At 37.2% G+C, this 22,745-nt stretch overlaps 1 protein-coding gene across 3 annotated transcripts in view; it reads left to right on the plus strand.

Moving 5' to 3' along the window:
• The window catches only part of LOC115214988, a 102,559-nt gene that overhangs the window by 46,678 nt on the left and 33,136 nt on the right, over positions 1-22,745 (plus strand). The window contains exon 1 of one of the 3 annotated variants that reach the window (XM_036505303.1): positions 9,479-9,584. The exons of 1 other annotated variant lie outside the window; for it this stretch is intronic. The gene's annotated coding sequence lies outside the window, so the exon portion shown is untranslated. Of the gene's footprint in view, positions 1-9,478; positions 9,585-22,510; positions 22,682-22,745 lie in introns of those variants that run through there. One more of the 3 variants, XM_036505304.1, reaches the window with a different exon arrangement.

Consider the following 22,745-nt stretch of genomic DNA (forward strand, 5'->3'; position numbering starts at 1 on the left):
GTATCATAATGTATACATAATACTCTGATTGTGATGTTAGCATTAAACTGTATGCCAGGGCAAGCTCAGAACTGGTTAGACAATATTGCAGAGTATTAAGAACTAAGAAGAATTACCACTGTCAGTTTTCTCTTCTAACTATAAGCATACATATGTGTGTATATGTATCCGTGTGTGTATGTATGTATGTGTGTGTGTGTGTTATTCTGGTGGCATTGGCAGCAGGTTAAATTGCATGTAAATGTTACAAGTCACTGCAGTTGGCATACTTCCACACCCCTAAGTTTGACAATTTCGGTCAGGCATGGGCAACATTTCTCAAGAAGCAGCTTACAGAAGATGCGACTCATCATCAGGCAAGTTGCTCTACTAAAAACATTCAAGGTACTTTTTCATTGACATGCACATAAAAAGCACCATCCGAACGTGGCCGATGCCAGCGCCGCCTCGACTGGCTTCTGTGCCGGTGGAACATAAAAAGCACCATCTGAACGTGGCCGATGCCAGCGCCGCCTCGACTGGCTTCTGTGCCGGTGGCACATAAAAAGCACCATCTGAACGTGGCCGATGCCAGCGCCGCCTCGACTGGCTTCTGTGCCGGTGGCACATAAAAAGCACCATCTGAACGTGGCCGATGCCAGCGCCGCCTTGGCTGGCTTCCATGCCGGTGGCATGTTAAAAGCACCAACTGATCGTGGCCGATGCCAGACTCCCCTGGCACGTAAAAAGCACCCACTACACTCGTGGAGTGGTTGGCGTTAGGAAGGGCATCCAGCTGTAGAAACACTGCCAGATCAGACTGGAGCCTGGTACAGCCCCTGGCTTCCCAGACCCCGGTCGAACCGTCCAGCCCGTGCTAGCGCGGAAAACGGACGTTAAACGATGATGATGATGATGATGCCATTCACAAAATCCCCTGACTGATCTAGATCTTAACAACTACTTCACCAAGAGCCTCCCATCTTTCTTCTACCTGGGGGAGAATATCACTGTCACTCACTTTACCTACAGTATACTGACCAAACTTTATAACAATCACATAAACAGCAATGGTCCAATCTCAAATAAACTGGGGATCCAGAATAGTATTTTAACCCTTTAGCATTTAAACTGGTCATATCCAGCCAAACTATTTTAACTGTTTTATGGTCAAACCAGCCAGGTCTAGCTTCTCATACCTACCCTATAATGCTAAATCAAATCATTGAAAACTTGAAACTATGAGATAATGCTAAAGGGTTAAGGGTGCATCAAAAATTTTGACTTTGATGTATTTATTACAAGAAGCAACTAGCTTTCTTTCTCTAACATTGTACACAGTACAACAGGTGATTTCAAAAGAGGACATCCTTATCCTTGGTTTCCTGATCCTCCTGCCTGCCGTTCACTCCACCTTCAGGTCTAGGCTCCTTCAGCTAGAAAGACTGAAGGGCTGGCAGAAGGCAATTGATGCCCACCCAGCATTGTTCCTGTTAAAGAACTGCTTTCACATGCCTAAGTTATTGTTTTCCTTCCACAGTGCTCAACTACATATCTCTCCTCGCAGACCTTGATTCCTGTATCCAACAGGCCACCAAAGAGATATGCAACATTCGTTTCGATGAGACTGGATGGCAACAGGCAACTTTACCCATCAAATATGGTTTCAAATTTTGCCACGAGGGCAGCAACTTTGGAGGAGGGGATGAGTTGATTACATTGACCCCAGTGTTCAACTGGTACCTATTTTATCGACCCCTACAGGATGAAAGGTAAAGTTGACCTCAGCCTCAGCCTTCATTTTCCAGTCTCATCCTGCCAGTTTTTCTGAACCATCTATGATTGGAGAATGCAAGGCAGCCTACATGACATGGAACCAGCTTGGCCTGCGCCCAGCTGATGTCCATCCCCCTCTCCCTTCTGTGGATGTCTGGTCCTCTCAAAAGAAATGGGATGCTATTTAGTGTAGCATTACTGGGGACAGTCTGCCATATTTCCATTCAGCGTCTGAGCCTCACAGCAAAGCTTGGCTCAATGTGGTGTCATCACTCACAACTGGCATTCAGCTTGATAGTGACTGCTTACACATTTGTGTTTCCTTGAGGCTTGGTCTCCAGATCTGTGAGCCTCACGAATGCCCCTACAGATCCTTTAGTCAGAGGGGATGTTCGCTACCCTCTGAGGCAACGCCTTTCCCATTTTGTCTGCTGGTACCATGAGAAATGTTGAACTATGATTGAAGATAGTGGCCTTTACTTTTATTTATTTCTTCTAGTTGTTTTTCTTTTGCTGGGTAGACAAACAACCCACTGCATAAAGGAATTACTTGGTTGTTTGTTTTTTTTTTATTTTGTGAATAATCATGTTCTTCTGATGTTGCTGTTAAAAAGTGTTTTGGAAAATATAAAAATAATAACCTAAACAAATTGATGTGTGAATAACTATACAGGAATTTTGAAAGAAGTATCTATAATGTTAGTTTTAATCATTGAATGTCTGTGGAGGTTTACCAGCATAAAATAGTAATCGAAGGGGTTCATAAGTGAAAAATCGTTGAGAACCATTTAGTACATAAAGAAACTTAGTCATGGTTCTCATTGAGAAAATTATAGGATGATTTTGTGTGTTGGGATAAGTTTGTATTATTCCATCAAGAGAAGAATCTACTGACTTGAAACCAGCCATTCATCTCAGAGAAAGAGAGGTGGGTATTTTTTTCCCAGGCACTTCTAGACCTTATGCAGCAGCCTCTATTTAATAAGTCATAAATCTTAAATCATACTCTTCTTTTCATTAACCCAGAATTGTCCTGCGCTCTGATAAACCAGAGGAAATATCCTCTTTATTCATCTTGTTAATATTTAACTAGATAATTCTGTAAGGAAACAATATTAGTAGCTAGGTTAATGGTGCTCTGGGTAGCTTTCCTTACTTCTTACAAAAGTTCAGTAGCTAAGTCAAAAAGCTATTTGTAGTAGGAATCTCTTTCTTTCTCTCCCTCCTTCCCTCTCTTTCTCACTCACTCCCCCTCTTTTTCCTCTCACTTTTCATCTTTGTCTCTCCCTCTCCACACACACACACACACACACTCTCTCTCTTTCACCCCTCCTCTATCTTCTTGTCAGGTTAAAAATTCTTTGTATAAAAATTGGAAATATTTGCAATAGTTTCTACCTTCCCTCTCTTACACTGCCTTTCCAGCTCATCACCACCACCATCACCTCTCCTCCTCTCTTTTTCAGTCTTTTGTATGTTAAATCTGTTAATCACTCAACTATGTAGCCCTAAATTGACTGGGTTTTTTGGTGTTTTTTAAAAAAATTTGTTGCTTGTTCCCCAATCCTTTACCAGCTAAAAAAATGTGTTAGAAAAGTCAGATTTTTTTCCATTCAATCTTCTTAACTTTACACTTTTGAAGTAATCTTATTGACATAGAACCCACTATCTAAGTAAATATGTTTCTCGTTGTTGTTGTTGTTGTTTTCTTAATTAATATCTGCAACAATATTGTCACTTCATCTATTATCAGTATCATTTTCCCAGCCTACCAGTACTTTCTGTTTTCTTATTCTGGGATGATCTATCAACCTACAATTTAGTGCTAGAAACAAAAAACAACTCATCTCTTCCAGAATATATTTACTTATCTTTTGTTGTATCTTGTAAAATAAATAAATAAATGAATAATTCTCTCTTCTCTATTATACAAAACATTGGTGAAATTCTTCTCTAAGCAGTTAATCCTTCTCAGATGACCATTTGGAAGTTCAAATCTTCTGCAAGTATTTTGTTGTGTCTAAGAACATGACACTTAATTCTGTCTGTTCCAGTTTGAAATTAGCATCAGATATCTCAATGTCTCATGAGACTACCATCCTGTCCAGGATATATTTGACTCTCATCTGTTCCCATTATAAAACTAAAGACAAAAATCAGCCTTATGAAGCATGGGGATGTACTTCATTTTTAGTTATATCTATTGGTCTCATTGGTTTTTGAGATAAAAATTAAAGCCCCAACCCACCTCCACATCAATTTGGATTGTCTTCTTCCATGAAGTTTCTGTTTGTAACAGTTGAAAGAGATGTAATTTTATTGTCACATACAGACACCATATATGACTGTTGCATAGCTTTTGTTATAAGGTAGTGCTATCTCTATTTGTCATGTTTCCTCACTGTTATTTTAATGATTATCAGTTCTGTTCCAATCTAACAACTTGAAGAACAAGAAAGATCAGAGGGTACCCCACTTATTACAGGACACTTCTGAGAAAATGCACCATCTGTCACTACCAATGGGATCCTCACTTTGGCTATTTGATCTGCTAGGCTTAGCAGCTAAATCTCCATCGAATTACATCCTATCATCTTAAAAATGAAAAAAAGAATATATTTTATAATGTAGTTCACAACCTTAAAAAACAGATGTGATGTTCATGACTGCAATACCTTCAATCAAAGGTCTGCTTGGTGAGGCATGACCTTATGCTAAACAACCATTTGACCTCTCCATTGAAAGCTACTATTATTTTTCAATCTATGATGTATAAAGATGAACTTTGTCAAAGGCTTTGGAAATAATCTTTTCTGCTATAGGCACAAGGCCTGAAATTCTTGGGTAGAAGCTTAGTCAATTACAGTGATTCCGGCACTCAACTGGTACTTCATTTATCAACCCCAAATGGATGAAAGGTAAAGTCGACCTCGGCGGAATTTGAACTCAGAATGTAAAGGCAGATGAAATACTGCTAAGCATTTTGTCTGGCATGCTAATGATTCTGTTTTGTTATCACTGCTGCTGTGATGATGATGACAATTATCATCATCATCATCAGTTTCTTTCTACAATATCCATTCACAAGGTTTTGGTCAGCTCTAAGTTATAATAGAAGACACTTACCGAAGGTGTCGCACCTGCTCAATACGTATCAATATATATTTATATTCTTATCTAAGCAATAGAAACTGGGAGGATGTGATATTAGAAACTTCTTTCAGCTGTTATCAGCATTGGGTAGGAGGACGTGTATGTATAAGAAGAGGGAAACAAAAAAATTAATGATGTGAGGAGAGGGGTTGAAGAGTTAATGGAGGAAAATATAATTATATTTCTATCAAATAATGAATGGATGACTTGTTTTAAATAAAATTATCAATTTGCAGATTATTCATATTCATAAATGAAACTTTTTTTTATTGTTTCAATTAATTTGATCTCTGGTCATTTTCATATATTGAATTACCTGGATGTGTACATGGTCCCAGACTAGACGAGACTGATGAATATATTATCACATTCATTGGTGGACATAGCAAATGAGAATGTTATTACTTCTAATAAAGGATTCTAGGTCAAATCTAGCTTGGGTTTATTTATATATCAAGGAGTAATACACCTGATATTGACTGCAGATGAAACCAATTAAAATGTAGAGCAAATGAAGATGGTATCAAAAAATCAAAAGGAAGTTAAAGCTCAGAAGAATTATAATTGTTTAATTATCTATCTAAGATTGGCATGGCATTTTGTTTGAATCTTTAATAATTCTGTGATTCCTCCATACTTGCCTTAATTTGTAAAATTGGCACTGGATTACAAATTTGCAGTTTACTATGCTAACCTTTCACTCCATTACTGATATTATTTTGTTAGCTTTGGAGAAAAACATTAAGTCAACACTAGCAGGATTTTAACTCAAACAAAAAAAAATGTCTTCATAATGAAATTCGAGACACAGTTACTGAAGACATTCAAATCCTTACATTGTCATTAACTAATACTCTGGTTACGGTTCATTGATGATGTTTTCTGTTTTGTCTGGGAAGGATCACTGGATAGTTTAATTGACTTCTTGCATTTCTGTGACTGTTATGCTAAAACCTATGGCTTTAAGCCCAACATAAAATTTACATCTAGTTTTTCAAAAACTAGTGTTGAATTTTTGGTCACGAAAGTTAAGTTTTCTGGAGGCAGAATAGTGACAGAGTTATTTTGCAAGCCCACGTCATTCCACATTTACCTCCACTACCACTCCAATCATCTACATCATATAATTCAGTCAAATCCGAAATCCCAATTTTTGAGGATAAACAGATTTGTACTGACATAGGGGATTACTGGAAACATGCAAATGCTTTTGTACACCATTATGTCAAATGCAGTTACAGTGAATTATGATTGAAGGAAATAGCTAAGATTAACAAAGAAAGTCAAACCTTCATGCATAATTTTAGCAAACACAGTATATTATGTAATAGAATTCCTTCAGTGATTAACTGGCACTTCAAAAGTGTTGCATGAAAGTTACCAGCATGTTGCGGAAAAATATTTTTGTTTCAAACAAATATTTCCTCAGTTGCCTATTGAAGCCTTTAGATGGAATAAAAATATGAGAACTATTAACCTCTACTTCTGACTCCAATTGGAATATCTGCATGCTGTACCTTGAAAAACAGTCACAAGAGAGGTACGCCCTATTCATTGTGCAACAACATGAGTCAAGTGAATTCCATCAGGAATCATAACAGAAATGTTATGATTTATATAGTAGGTGGGACATGTAGAAATACCCATTTGTGTATGCAGCAGAATGCATGAAACAGAACTTGATTTATATTGGTTGTGCAACAGAATGATTAAACAAAAGATTTAGTGAGCACAGATATGACATCAGGCACAATAACAATAGTTCAACAGAACTTGCTAAACATTTTGCATCAAACAGCTGCAATTTTGAAAAAGATTTGAAAGTGCATATTCTCAGAAATTATTCTGAATCTGAAATTCTTTCACTACTCAAAATGCATGAGGTTATTAACATCATGCTCTGGAGGAATGAATAAAATGACAGGAGAATTTCATTAAATTTACACAAAACTGATTAAATATTCTTCTTCTTTTTCCTTTTTGTTGTATAGTGAAACTGTACACCCTTCCCAGGTAAAAAGTGGTAGTAGGCAACTGTTATAAATACACCACTAGCAGGTCAACAGGAGATGGTCAGAAGGTCGAGAGTATGTGTAGACTGTTTTGATAGTCATGTCTGGGCTGACATAATAATCCAACTTTTTGAGGATAATAACACTGTTTGAGGAGGGGTCCTATAGTGCCAGATAGAAACATTCTATTGATGTCTTTGTTAATATAACAATATCTGTCAGGGTGACAGCTATCAGCAAAAGACAGATACAAAAGTGGTAAAAGACTGCTTTACAATACTTTTCTTTTTTTCTTTCCTTTTTTTTATTTTCTTTTTCTTTTCGCCAATTGTAAAATTGAAACTTGAAGACTGATGTTATCATTCCATCAATGCATGCACATTGGTTGCTCTCGTTCATATTTTACATTTGAATTTCTAGAATTTTGAATTTTTATCACTTTTCATTTTGAACTTGACAAAGACAAGCTTGCTGTCAGAAATATTTTTCAACCAATAAAATACTTGTTGCAATTACATCACGCTTTTTGTCTTGTCTGTTTACCTTTGGGAAGAGTTACATCAATCCTTTTAAAATAATAATAATAATAATAATAATAATAATAATGGTTTCAAATTTTGACACAAGTCCAGCAGTTTCAATGCAGGAGTTAAGTTGATTGTATTGACCCCTGTGCTCAACTGGTACTTATTTAATTGACCTCAAAAGGAAGACAGGCAAAGTCAACCACAGTGGAATTTGAACTCAGAACCTGAAGACAGACTAAATGCCACTAAACATTCTACCTGGTGTAATGATGATGATGATGATGATGATGTTAATAATAATTGTTTCTGATTTTGCCTCAAGGCTAGCAATTTTGAAGTGATGAAATAAGTTGATCTCATCAACCTCAGGACTAAAGTCTGCTGCTTTTTCTTATCAATCTCAGAGGTATGAAAGGCAAATCCAACCTTGGTAGGATGTGAACTCTAAATGTCATATTCAGTATACTATTATTTAATGTACTATTTGAATACAGTAGTTCATAGAATTGATAATACCTTTCCCTAAAACACAACTTTCTGCCAAAGGTATTGGAAATCCTTATTTGATTTATTGTTTGTTATTATCATTATTAGGTTCAATATTATTCACCATTTTAATCTTGTAAATAAATCTTCTTTTCATGGATAAATAAAAAGATGGGGATAGGAAATATGATATTGTGTGAGATTAGTGACCAACCAAATTACCTGATGATAGTCTTCCATAGTAAACTACATTACACATGTTCTTACATTTACTATATATATATCAGGTTGGTTCTGGTATTTCTAGAAGCATCTTTATTGTGTGTGCTTGTGTATGTGTGTGTAGGGGTGGGGTTCTAATCTCAAAAGAGCTGTTATTTTCTCTCCTGTATTCTCAGTCACACAGCCTGACCTAAATTACAGACATAACAGTTGAAGTAGTTTGATAAATGTCACATTTTAGGGTTCATGAAAGGGACAGGATACAGTTAGTTTCCTTTTACAGGGGCAATTTTGGCTGCCATTACTGATGTTGTTCTTGCTGTTGCTGCTGCTGTCTGATTTTTTTCTTTTTATCAAATAGGATATAAGTATATTGTGTGTGGGGGGGGGGGGGTACACACACACACACACACACATGTACATACGTACATGGGTGAGGGGGATAGATTCTCTCAAATGCCCTAGAGGTTCCCTAGGGGTAGTAAGTAGTTAGATAGTTTCTGTTACCTAGGTGACCTAATTAGCATTGGAGGAGGTTGTTCTGAAAGTGTAGTTGTTAGAATAATAACAGAATGAAAAAAGTTCAGGGCATGATTATCTCTGAGGGAAAGAGGGCTTGTCTAAGAAAAGGTCTCTCCCTCAGAGTAAGAGGCAGATTGTATTATGCTTGTGTTGGAACAACAATGCTATATTGTAATAAGACATGGACTCTGAATGCAGAGGACTTATGGAGACTAATGAAGAAATGGTGTTAGTATGCTCTGTGGGATGTGCAATCTCAGTCTGCATATACAACAAAGTGCAGATGTGTTAAGACAAAAATTGGGTATAAAAGGAAGATGTAGTGTGCAAGAGAGAAGTCTGTGCTAGTATGGTCACATGATGTATATGTACGATGACAGCAGTATAAACATATGCCAATCACTTAAAGTGGATGGAACTAATGAAAGAGGGATACCCAATAGTGAGACAAAATGCTGATGATCTTAAGAAGTTGAGGTTAGCAGAGGAGATGACAAAGGACTGAGATAGTTGTTTGATTCACTATTTGAAGAGACCTGTCTGTCATAATGAAAGTCATTTGTAAAAGGGTAGGCAATTCATGAACTGCCTACCCTGAGTAATTACTGATGGCATGTGCCTGATATATACATACATACATACATATATATATATATATATATATATATATATATATATATATATATATATATATGTATATATATATATATATATATTATTTTATTTGTTAGGGAATAAAAATTCCGGCATCACAGGGGTTCAAATTATTCTCAATGAGGAAATATATATTTTTTCATTTAGAGATAGTAGGCCCCTTCTACTTTTAAGAAAGGTTCCTGCAAAACATGGCGTGGTTAAGGGACCAGAAAATGAACCTCAAGAAACACGTGTAGCCGAGATATAAGTAGTATTAAATTTAAATTAAAATTCTTTTATATGGTGGGATGAAGGGGCCTACTATCTCTAAATGAGTATATATATATATATGTATGTATGTATATTGTGTCAGTCACTTGTAAGGTCTATCATGTGGTAACATGCATAGAATCCAGTACAACCAGTTGCATGTTTGAGTCATCAGCAACTAAAGCAGCACATCCACTAGGCTTGCCTGATGAGGAGGGTTGCTAGAAACACAGCAGGACTAAAAACCAGATCTGTCAAAAGGATGGATGAACCTAGTGTAGGTTCAATGACTATCTAGCAATAGAAGCTGAGGGCAGCTACTTTGAGTAAACTGTTATCTCTCAGTCATAATCTAAGTGATGTTTTTGATTTTTAATAAAATACTTTTATTTTTGGGTGGGATATTGAGTTACATTTTCTTTTTATGCAAGGTATCAAATTTAACTTGAATATCCTGTAATGCTGGTGTCACAAGAAGGGCACCCAAAATCTGTACCCGTTGTTTTTACTGCAAACATACACACAAACATCCTGGACCAGTGGTTCTCCACTAGGATTTATATGGCCCTAGGAGATCCATATAAGATTTTTTTGTTAAAATTTATCTGGAATAAATTGTTTATACATTTTTTTAATACAACTCCTAATAATATTTCATAATAAAAATATTATAGGATTTTTTAAACATTGAATGGTTATGAGGGTTCACATGAGTAAAATAGGAATCAAACGGGTCCATAGGTAAAAAATTGTTGTGAACCACTGTCCTACACTGTATCTTGTTAAAGCCCACTCAGCTAACTGTCCATATAGTCAGTCCCTAACACACTCCAACCTCTTGTCCTAGACATGTTGTCTCCTCTCTTTGCCTTTCCTACCCTTTCTACTACAAGTGTCTTTGTTTCTTGGAACTGGCTGCTTTATGTTCCTTCATCACTCATATTGTGCCCTCATCCCCAAGACTTCATGCAAACTGCTCTGTGACAGAATGTCAATTTTCTGGAGCAATTCTCTCCCTGCAGCTATTGTCTTGCAACAGTTGAAGAATAAGATCAATGGCATCAGTCTTATGGATCATGGACTGTCTTTATCTGTCTCCCCCTCCAGACCAGTTCAGTAAAACACACACACTTCAAGCATAAATACACCCAAACACAAACATACAAGCAAGCACACACACACACACACACACACACACACACACACACACACACACACACACACACACACACACAGAGGCATGCACACATGGATACACACATACACAAATGCACAGACACATAAGCACAATACAAACACATGTAGACACACATGCACATACATAAACATAGCACTAGTATCATGGATAAGAACACTGAAACTGCATTAGAAAAATAGAGTTGTAAGGTCAAAGAGTAAGTGTAGGATAATAAACAGGAGGAATATGGCTATGGGAGACAATACTGTATAGAAAGGTTAATGGTACACAGTTGTTCAATATATGGAGTTACTGGTTATGATGCTGATGAATGGCTGTAGTAGCAGTGGTGGAGTTGGTAGAAGCGAAGGTGGTGGTGAGACAACTGTGAAATTATGAATTACTGTTGTTACTGTGTAGCCTCACTCAGTTGTGTTTCACCTGACCTTTGACACAGAGAAAGTATGTTGGTATGTGGGAGGAGAGGAAGGGAACTAAATAATTAAATCATCGTTTCTAGTCATGGCTACCCCATCATTATCATCATCATCATCGTTTAAGGGCTGCTTTTCATGCTGGCATGGGTTGGACGGTTGCCTTAGAACTGGCAAGCCAGGAGGCTGCATCAGGCTCTAAACTGATTTGGGAAGGTTTCTCTACGAACAGCACCCCTCCTATTGTAGTGGTTGGGGTACCACATATATCTGCAATAATAGTCCCATTCCTGTAGTTTCATCACACTGTGGGTGTGGTGTTGGAAGGAGCACCCACAACTCTCCCATCACCTGCGTCATTGCTTCCTCTTTTGTTGGGAATCTTGTTGTGAGAAGTATTGTTGGTGTATAAGAGGTGGAGTCTAGGTCACCTTCTAAAATATAGGGCAAATAAGTTTACAAACAAAACTCATTAAATGGACTAGTTTGGCCACCTAATTAAGATGTATAACCCTTGACTCCAACTTTATCCCCCATTCACTCAATTTGACAATCCAAATAAAGGCTTTGAATATCTGATAAATGTTGTCTTTGAAAACCTGCAGCATTGCCTTGAGCAGTTTAGCAAGAGTTTAGATCATATTGATGATTAACTGTCACAAAAGGAATTCTGTGAGGACCATGATGTGTGAAGCATACAGACCCCTTCAGTAGTATATATACAAACAACCAAGGGTCTGATCAACACACTTGATTTATGGGAAAGTAGAGGAGTTCAAATTGATGTCACTCACACAAAGTCACAAGAAAAATGGAACTTAAAAATTGTAACCCTTTCAGCCCATTTCACAGGTGTTGTCCTATGAATTATGGGATAGTGGAATGTTAAAGTGACTTACTTAGTGTTAGGACTATTTAATTAGATTAAGACAACTAGAACTAACGACAACAGATTATTGGATCAGTTTACTTTACCTTTTATCATTTACTTGTTTCAGTCATGAAACTGATGCCATACTGGGGCACTTCCTTGAAGAATACTTTTTATTCTACTGTTCTCTTTTACCAAACTGTTAAGTTACAGGGATGTAAACACACCAACACCAGATGTCAAGTAGTGGGGGGAGGAGGAGACAAACACAGACTCTAAGACACACACTCACATGTGTGTGTGAGTGTGATACCCTCCTTTTAGTTTCCATCTACTAGATCCACTCAAAAGGCTTTGGTTGGCCTGAGGCTATAGTATAAGATACTTGTGCAAGGTGCCACACAGTGGGACTGAACTGGAAACCATGTGGTTGGAAGCAAAATTCTTATCACAGATAAGAAGTTTGCTATGTATTTCATTGATATACATAGGCAATACACTAAATGGCATTTAGGATATTGCCCATATATATCAATATGAATGTAGCGTGGCCAAATGTTTAAGAAGTTTGCTTCACACTCACAAGCTTCTTGATTCAATCCTACTGCATGACATCTTGGGTAACGGTAACTCCCCTGAAATCAACCCATACCTTGCATTTCAAAAAGTGATGATGTAACTCTTCAATGTTGTAAAAAGAAAAAAATTTTCAGGATAAAACATCAAGAGTTAATGACTGTCAAACTTGGTGTGTAAGAAAATCAGACATTTCATTCTTAATGACTTGATATATGTGTGTGTGTGTGTGTGTGTGTATGTATACATATCTATCTAATATATACTGAAATATGGGATTGCACCTAGAAAGTTATCTTCCGAGGCACAAGTCCAGGCAAGGTTGTTTTATGGAAGGCCAGCAGTCACTCATGCATACCAGCCTCCCCGCTCCACACCACTGATGTTATCCAAGGGAAAAGCAAATGTCAATACAGCTTGGCACCTGTGACATCGCAACTCATTTCTACAGCTGAGTGGACTGGAGCAATGTGCAATAAAGTGTCTTGCTCAAGACCACAACATGCAGCCCAGTCCGGGATTTGAACTCACAATCTCATGATCGTACACTCAATGCTCTAGCCATTGAGCCATGCGCCTTCACTCTAATACATTAGTTAAAAGGAGCGAGCACACATGCACGTACTAACATCACCACCACCACCACCAGTAGCAGGATAGATAAAAAATTTGTGTTGATTAAGAATATGAGACAGCTCGAAACATCAGTGAGGTGTTTGGTAGAGGTTTGGCAAACGAGTGCACTGTACATTGATGGTTTGAGACGTTCCAGTCTGGTGACTTTACTCTTGAAAACACCTATTAAATATCTAACTCACTTTGTAATTATGAGTGCGGCGCCTAACTTTGTGTGTATGTATGCTCTCATCTTTGCTAATGCTTGTATGAGCATGTGTACTCATGCCATGCAGCTTGCCCGAGGGCGTTTATACATCCATATCTGTTAATGGTTATTTTCAATACTTTTCTCACTGGATTAAGTGTTCGTTTCTCTTTTTGTTTTCTGCAATTTTATTTTTGGATCTTCTACATATATGAAGAATTTTCCTCTGTCTGGCTATTTTTCTCTCTACAAAATGGGAAGTTACATTATGGAACATTCATTTTAACGAATTTTTTAAATTTATTTATCACTCGACGAGATACGTCTGCACCACCGGATGCTCCTGAACCAGTTTTTGTGTGTCCTACAAGAGGAGTCGATGCTAGATGTGTCAAAACAATTGTGATTAATAATATATTCTCGTATATTCCATCTTCTGTTTTTCATTTGTTACATATATATATATATATATATATATATAGACATACACACACCACACATATACAATGTTATGCATTTGATAGCCCCTCCCCCATATCAGAATGTTAATAAGGAGGTGGAGTAAGTATAATGGTGTGGCTGCTGCTACTGATGGTGATGGTGGTACATGCATGTGTGCTTGCTCCTTTTAACTAATGTGCAAATGTAATGGCGGTGGCTAGTACACATGCTGACATCAATCAGTAGATAATCGTGTGCACACACATGCACACACACACACTTTTTTAAGCGAAATGTTTCATTAAATGACCTTGAGGTAGATTGTGATCTTTTAGGTTACTGTGTTCTGATATAGGCTGATGACTTACTAGTTTTATTAGATTTTTTTCTTTCTCTCTTTTTCTTCTCCTCGCTCCCCTCCACGTACAGAGAAAAATTTAATACATTTAACTTATATTTGATTCCAACCGTATACTAGTTTGATGGGTGATGGGTAGGAAAGGAGTTTTCTTTTTATAATTTAGATTACACCAATTCTGATGATAGCTCAAAATACCAAAAGCCAAACTGGGTGGTTATCTTGCCAAATTATGTAGACATATCTAGCGTATATATGCATGTGTGCATTTTAAATAATACACACCCAATCATAGACACATTACACTACATACAACATGGAACAAGTGTCCCTTTACAAGTTTGTTCACCCTACCAAAAATACCTCTCAAATTATGCTCTACTCTCTCAAAAAAGTATGGTAGGACACATTAGATAATATACTCTTAGACACATTATCTGAAAAAGGATGAAGTGGCCTTGGCTGGGATGCCATTGATAGGTCTGCCTGATCAGAACTGACCTGGGAATAAACAACACACATATACACACCCTCAAAATAAGGAAAAATAAGAGCACCCTGAGAGTGCAAACCTCTGCCAAGGCAACACCAGTGTCCTCTCAATGATTAGCCAGAGAGGATTTTTTAAATGAGAATATATGAAATAATCTCGACTGTTCTCACAAACGAGAATCCTAAAAATGAACCCGACCACTCTCAAAAATTAAATAAAAACAACCAGGAAAATAATCCAGGATCCTTGTTCCGTACCTGATCGATTCCAGTGGTCTTGGAATGTGAACGTGGGTGTGTGGGACATGTTTGTAATGCTGTGTGTGTGTCATCTGCAATGGGTAACAGGGACAGTTTCCTCTATGAAGGCTTTTTTTTTAGTCCAGTGTCTTTATGATCATTAAGGTCTATAGTGAAAAATTTATCCGTGTGTGAAAGAAAACGGAAAGGACCTGCATACAGTGCTGTTAAGGGAGGTTTAACAACATCGTTGCGCACAAAAATGTGAGTCTAAGAAGTAAAGCTTCCTTTGAGGAAGAACTAGAAATGCAATTGTCAAGTAGGTAAGAGGTTTTAAACAGGAGCGATATATTTAAAATTAGTAAAAGTAAAAATTGTTGAGGATGAACTAAATTTATCATTGTTACTGAATATGTTAGTGTTATTTAATTTCTGAACAGTTTTGCTGCCATTTATGTAGTTTGATTTCTTTATCCATCAGTTTCTAATTGTTTTAGTATCAACACTTGATCCCAGATGACACCATTTTCTAAACAAGTAAAATTCAAGAACACACATCATACATTCACACATACTTTGTGTTAGTCAGCGAAAGAAGAACAGTAACTGAACTTTCTTGCTGGGTCTCTGACATGGGGAGAGAGGTGAGAATGATGTAAGAAACTATGATTAATTGGTTGCTGTAGTAGGGAACAGCACATGACAATATTAAGTTTTTCTTACACCGGAGTTATAATTTGAATGTTTGAAAAAAAGGGGACAGTGGTAAAGGTACACAAGTGATGCATTCGGTCTAGTTGTAGACAGTACTTGGGAAGTATTTGGATAAAATCTTACTTCCATGAAGCTATTCCATTAATGCTGCATTAATAAGTCATCATCTCAGGAAGTCAAATGGTTTTGTGCCAAAAAAGAAACAACTGATTTAGTTTTTACTTCATCAACTTTAAAGAAAAGGTCAGAGAGCAAAGCTTTTATCTCTTCATTACTTTCATTGGTCTTATCAAAGTATTCAACAGTGTTAAGTGTGATAGTTTGTGGAAAGTACTCTCCAAGATTGGCTGTCCTCCTGGTTTTGTGGAAATCATGACATCCTTTCATAATGGAATGTAAAGAACTGTTGTTGAAAATAGAATCATAGTTACACCTTTTATTGGGACAAATATGTCAAGAAAGGCTGTGTTCTTACCCCATCATTATTCAGTACCTACTTCTTGATTATGCCTAATTCAGCCTTCAAAGAATCTCCAATTGGCTGCATGATTTAGTTTCCAATTGATAGCAACATTTTCAATCTTCAACAACTTCATGTTAAGACAAAGATATCAAAAGTGTTTGTGCATTTGCTGTTGCTCTTTGCAGATGATTATTCCTTATTGATCATGCTTTTGATATTCAAAGAATTACAGATTGTTTTTGGCTGCTGCAAAGAACGTTGGTCTCACTGTCAGCATGAAGATTGAAATCATGCTCCAACCCTTACCTAGGCTTGGATCCTTCCTGAATAAACCAGTAATCCTTATTAGTGGAAAGGTGCTAAAAGTGGTGAAGAATTTTACCTACTTGAGCAGTACAACAATGTCCAATAAACTAAGAATTTCACTGTTTATTCCACAATTGGCCAAACAAGTATTGCTTTGACAAATCTGCTTTGGAATGATCCAGATATTTCACTTTATATGAAAATTCAGACATATAAAGCAGAGGTAATTACAACACTCTTGTTTTGTAAATCCCCTGTATTACATGCAGATAAAATAATTAGACAGTTTCCTCTTTATTGTATTCATAAAATCTCTAAAATCTGGTGGGAGGATATGATATCCAATACAGAAGTCCTATCATGCTGAAAAGTCACTGGTATGCAGCCATTATTAATAAGATATCAACTTCACTAAGGTGGTCATTTGACTTGGATTCAAAATGATTGCATTCCCAAAGAGGCTTTTTTTTATGACCAGCCTGCTAGAGTTAAGCATTTTGTATGCACACTATAGAAACAGTGTACAGATTCCCTGAGACAAAATCCAAAACTGTGTCATACAAATGAAGCTGTGATTCAAAGGTTGATTGTGATGGTTGGAGAAAACATAGCATAAAGAAGACACTGCATATCTCTTGAATCAAGTTGTGTTGAAGACCTTGTATAGAAAAGAAGGATGCATAAACAGATTCAAACTGAATATATTCCTTTGCTTCATGCTCTTGCTTGACGAGGCTGGAATCATCGCAGGTTTGTGGTCCCAGAGATGTCATCATGTATAGACCAGGTCCACCAGTGCTGTCCATCACTGGTGGTCCCGTGTCAGTCCCTCCTGGTTTGGCCTCATTGTGGTGAGGAGGCTTGTGTATTCCATAGATCCAAAAGAGCGCTACAGTCTGGAGCTTTGCCCCTGGTATGGCTACCCTAGGCAGGTCATTCTCTCAGGGAGATTCCAGACTAATGGCGACCCATGGCATGTTGGCTCATTGCTGAGATGACATCCTCCTCATCCAAACATTCTGTGGAGGACCAATACCCTCCCAGAAGAACCCTCAACGTGTTACAACACTGACTAGAAGAATATATTCCCCTATAATTTTTTCCTGTTTTTGTTTTTAGCCACCCTGTTGTCTGTACTACAATTTCTACAGTCTTGACAATAACTCTGGCTGCAAGAATAAAGATGAACTTGGGAATTGAACCATGTGTCATCAGTTTACCACACAATAAAAATATACAATTACCCATCTCTGCCTACCAAACAATTATCTCAGTATACAATATAATGATTCATATACAACTTTGTAACATAGCTATGCTCACCTAGGTAAATTTCTGTTTATGCCGATTATAGAAAAATGCCTAATCATAATTTGATCCATAAATGATAATACCTAGCATTTCAGGAATATTTACTAAATTATGTCTATAGCTTTTGTGCATTTATAAATAATACTTTGAAATGGTGTGTGTGTGTGTGTGCCTGTGCACACACAAGCACAATATATACACGTACATAAAATGAACCAGAAACAAGTCCTACCTTAATTTTGTCTTACTGCAATTTGAAAAGACTTGTAAATTAATACAGTAAGCAATAACTTGATATTTTTTAAGAGGTCATGCAATCAAAAGTGTGTGTGACATGCTTGTGTGTGTGTTGTGAGAGAGAGAGATTGCTCACAATAAATTTGACTACTCTCAGTATTTAGTCACCTTCATCAGTTAATGTTCCATTGTTTTTCTTAAACTACCTTTAAAATGATTAACAATTTAACACACACACTCACACAGAGTCTATAGTAGGGGGCAATTGCCTAATGTACCATGCAGTGTAACTGAATCTGAAACCATGTAGTTAGGAAGCAATCTCCTCAACCACACAGCTATGCTTGTGTCTATATATAAATATAGACACAGGCATATATAGATATGTGTGTGTGTGTGAGTGGACACACGAAAAAAGGGCCCTCAACTCATTGGGAGTTGCATGTATTATTCAAAATAGTTTGATTCGGATTCCATGCTACTTCAAGTCTTGAAGCCCCTAACAGAGCCTGAGAAGATAGGCTCAATAAGGGGCTTCAAAATTCAAAGCAACTTGGAATTTGAATCAATCTGTTTTGAATAATATATATATATAGGCACCGACATGGCTGTGTGGTTAAGAAGCTCACTTTGCAACTGCATGGTTTAGGGTTCAGTACTACTGCATGGTATGTCAGGCTAGTGTCTTCTACAATAGACCTGGGCCAACCAATGCCCTGTGAATCAATTTGAGGAAAAGAAATTGTGTGCAAACTAGTTGTGCCATATGTGTGTGTGTGTGTGTCTACTTTTTTTTTGTGTCTGTACTTGTTATCCTCCTCCAACACACCACTTGACAACCAGTGTTGGTTTGTTTACATCTCTGTAAGTTAGCAATTTGGCGAAAGAGAATGATAAAACATGTGCCACTCTTTAAAAAACAAGATAACTCGCGTTAATTTATTTGACTAAAATCCTTCAAGGCAGTGCCCCTGCATGGTTGCAATCTAGTGACTGAAACAAGTAACTGATAAAAGATAAAAACTGCATATATATATATATATATATATATATATATATATATAACGGGAAGCTTTACGAAAATAAACAAAAGATGAAGGCAGGTGGAGTACAAACAAATTATTGTATTAGTATGGCGCTCAGGAATAGAAATAAAACAAGTCTTTTACGTTTTGAGCCTACGCTCTTCAACAGAAAGATACACAGAAAAGAAACAAGGAGAGAAAAAAAATGCGTGCAGATATATATATATCATGATTATCATCATCATTATTACTTTTCAATGTCTTTTCTCCATACTGTTTTGGGTTGGATGGTTTGACAAGAGTTGGCCAGCTTGAGAGCTGCACAGGCTACATTTGTCTGTTTTAGCATAATTTCTATGGTTGGATGCCCTTCTGAACACCAACCACTTTACAAAGTATACTGGGTGCTTTTATGTGGCACTGGCATGGGTGCTTCTATGTGCACCAGCGCAGGTGCTTTTATGTAGCACCAGCACAGGTACTTTTATGTGGCAGGAGCCCACAAGACTAGGATCTCTTGTATAAGAGGGAGATGTAGAAGACATGCCTGAATGCATGGACAGCCACAATTTTACTTCGTCTGACATGTCTTCTCAAACACGACAAACTGTCAGAGGCCTCTGCCCTTTCTCATCTCCTTGATAGATTGCTAGCCACTAATCCTTTCTGTTTTCTCTCCTTGTTTATTTCTGTGTTCCTTTCTGTCAAAGAGCATAGGCTCGAAACGTAAAAGACTTTCTCACTTCCTGAGTGTTAAACATCTGTTTGTTGTTTACACACCCGTCTTCTTTTGTTTTTTGTAAATTCTTACTATATATATATATACTAGACTAGACTACTTGTGACCCGTTGGGTCACCAGGAAGATCAGAGTTTTCCAGCAGCGGAGTTTTGTTTTGTGAGTTTTTCTTTTCTTCTTTTCTAGGTTATTTTACATGCTTTCAACAAATGTGACATTGAAAGGTTAGAGTTTCTTCCCTTTCAGGGTGAAGTTAAATTCAGAACATTTTCCCATTATGCACCATTTTGGGCATTTATACTCCCAAACCCCAAATATCTCAATAACTGCCGCCCCGATTTATGCGGAACTTATTTCATTCCGTTCGTATTAAGATTTCAGGGTTAAGTTAATTCATAGTATTTTCCCATTATGCTCCAGTTTGGCTGGGCAACATTGCAAGCAAGTAAGCAAGATTCAAACTGACTTTTAATGTATTTTATATATATATATATATATATAACGAGAGAGAGATACAAATAGATTGGCAGACTGATATCATTATCATCATCAGCAACAGCAACAGTGTTATGTATATTTCCATGCTGTAATGGGTTGGATGGGACTTTTTAAGATAGTGTTTTACGGCTGGATCCTCTTCTTGTTGCCAATCCTTTTAATGCAGTGGTACATGTGCACACACACACACACATATATATATATATATATATAATGTATTCTTGTATTCCTTTATTTGTTTTGATCATTTGACTGCAGCCATGCTGGAGCACTGCCTTTAGTTGAACAAATCAACCCGGGGACTTATTCTTTGTAAACTTAGTACTTATGCTATCAGTCTCTTTTGCCAAACCGCTAAGTTACGGGATGTAAACACACCAACATCGGTTTTCAAGCGATGGGGGGGACAAACACAAACACACAAACATATATATATACATACATACGATGGGCTTCTTTCAGTTTCCATCAACCAAATCCCCTCACAAGACTTTGGTCAGCCCAAAGCTATAGTAGAAGACACTTGCCCAAGGTACCACACAGTGAGACTGAACTTGGAACCATGTGGTTGGTAAGCAAGCTACTTACCACACAGCCACTCCTGCGCCTATATGTACCCAGTGAGTAGTTATGCCCAATGTTTGGGTATAAACTGCTAGAAACGCAAAAGTGATGCCTTAGAATTCCATTCTTATTGTTTCATCAATCCTTAGATTGGTACTCTTTTTCATTAACCCAGAAAAGCAAAGGTGACCTTGATAGAATTTGAACTGAGAACACAAAGTGTTGGAACAAATACCATGAAATATTCTATTGAAGACTCTAATCACCATTATCATCATCATTAACGTTTAATGTCGTTTTTCCATGCTGGCATGAATTGGACAGCTTGACAGGAACTGGCAAAGCCAGGGGTGACATCAGGTTCCATAGACTGTTTTGGCTTGCTTTTCTACAGCTGGATACCCTTCCTAATGCCAACCACTTTACAGAGTATACAAGGTGCTTTTTATGTGGTACCAGCACCCACACCTATGCTTTTTACATGGCACCTTGGTTTTTGGTAATGTCTCTGCTTATTTGCCATTTGAAGAGGGTTCAGTTGATAGCATTGTTTCAGTGATTAGTCTTATCGTTTCTTTTACTAACAGCGTCTTTATTGTTTCTTTTGACACCATCAAGATTATTGATTTCTATGAAAGACTGACAAGTACAGTGTTTTTGTGGCAGGGCACAATGAAATATATTGCTTCTAACACTTCACAAAGAAGACTCTAGTGATCATTCATTTTGCTGACAATTAAAGCCAGATTTCCTTCACATTACACACTTTGAATTTAGGAAGGACATATGAGAAAATATAGTCATACATAAATGTAAAAAGGTGGAATGGTTTTTACCTAGAAAGTATTTGATCACAGGTCTGCTTTATTTTGGCTGATTTAGAACTAAACAACATCAAAAACAACTTATACTTCTTTGATTGACCTCAGAAGGATGACAAAGTTGACTTCATAGAAGATTGTATAACACTCTGCCAATTCTACCACCCATCATTCTACAAAGTCTACCATCCACTGCTCAACTAATTCTCCCACTTACCTCTTTACCAATTAAACCATCCACTGCTTTATCAAATCTAACAGCCATCACTCTACTAATTCTACCACGTACTGCTTTATCAATTCTAACACCTTACTGATTCTATCAACCATCACTCTACCAGTTGTACTATTCTCCTCTCTTTACCAATTCTATTATCCTTCACTCTACCACTCATCGCCCTATCAATTCTACCATCCATCACCTTTCTTATGTCTATAATAAAGGTATAACTATTGATCATGCTTAACGTTATTGCTGATGCTAGCAATGTCATAGGTGCTTGGTGAAATGACATACTGCTACTCCTACTCCTAATCCTACTGTTACTTTTACTACCAGTTCTACTATTGCTGCTACTGTAGCTATTAGTGTTTCAACCACTATTGCTGCAGTAACTACCACAAATGCTATTGCAACTGCTGCTACTGTTGTTATTTCTAATGCCAGTACTACAGCTACTACCACCACCACTGCTACTACAACTGCTACTGCTTCTGATATTACTGTTGTTGCTGACAGGCTAACAGTTGATGTGTGATGAAGATAATAACACTGACGTGGGTGGTGACAATTATGTTACTGAGGAAAGATGTCAGTCTCGGAAAAAAAAAAAAAGAGTTGATTTTTGGATGCAAATGACTTTTGCTACTTCATCTCTTAATTCTGTGTTCTGATTTCAAATTCTGACTGTTGCACAGGGGTTAAACTTCATCCTTTCAGGGTCAATAAGGATTGATACAAGTCAGACTCTACCCACTCCACATTCAAAAATTTGACCTTCAACATATGGTAAGAAAGGGTTTTAGTAGTAGTAGTAGTAGTAGTAGTAGTAGTAGTAGTAGTACAGCAGCAG

Source organism: Octopus sinensis, linkage group LG8 (genome assembly GCF_006345805.1).
Source record: "Octopus sinensis linkage group LG8, ASM634580v1, whole genome shotgun sequence".
Lineage (NCBI taxonomy): Eukaryota > Metazoa > Mollusca > Cephalopoda > Octopoda > Octopodidae > Octopus > Octopus sinensis.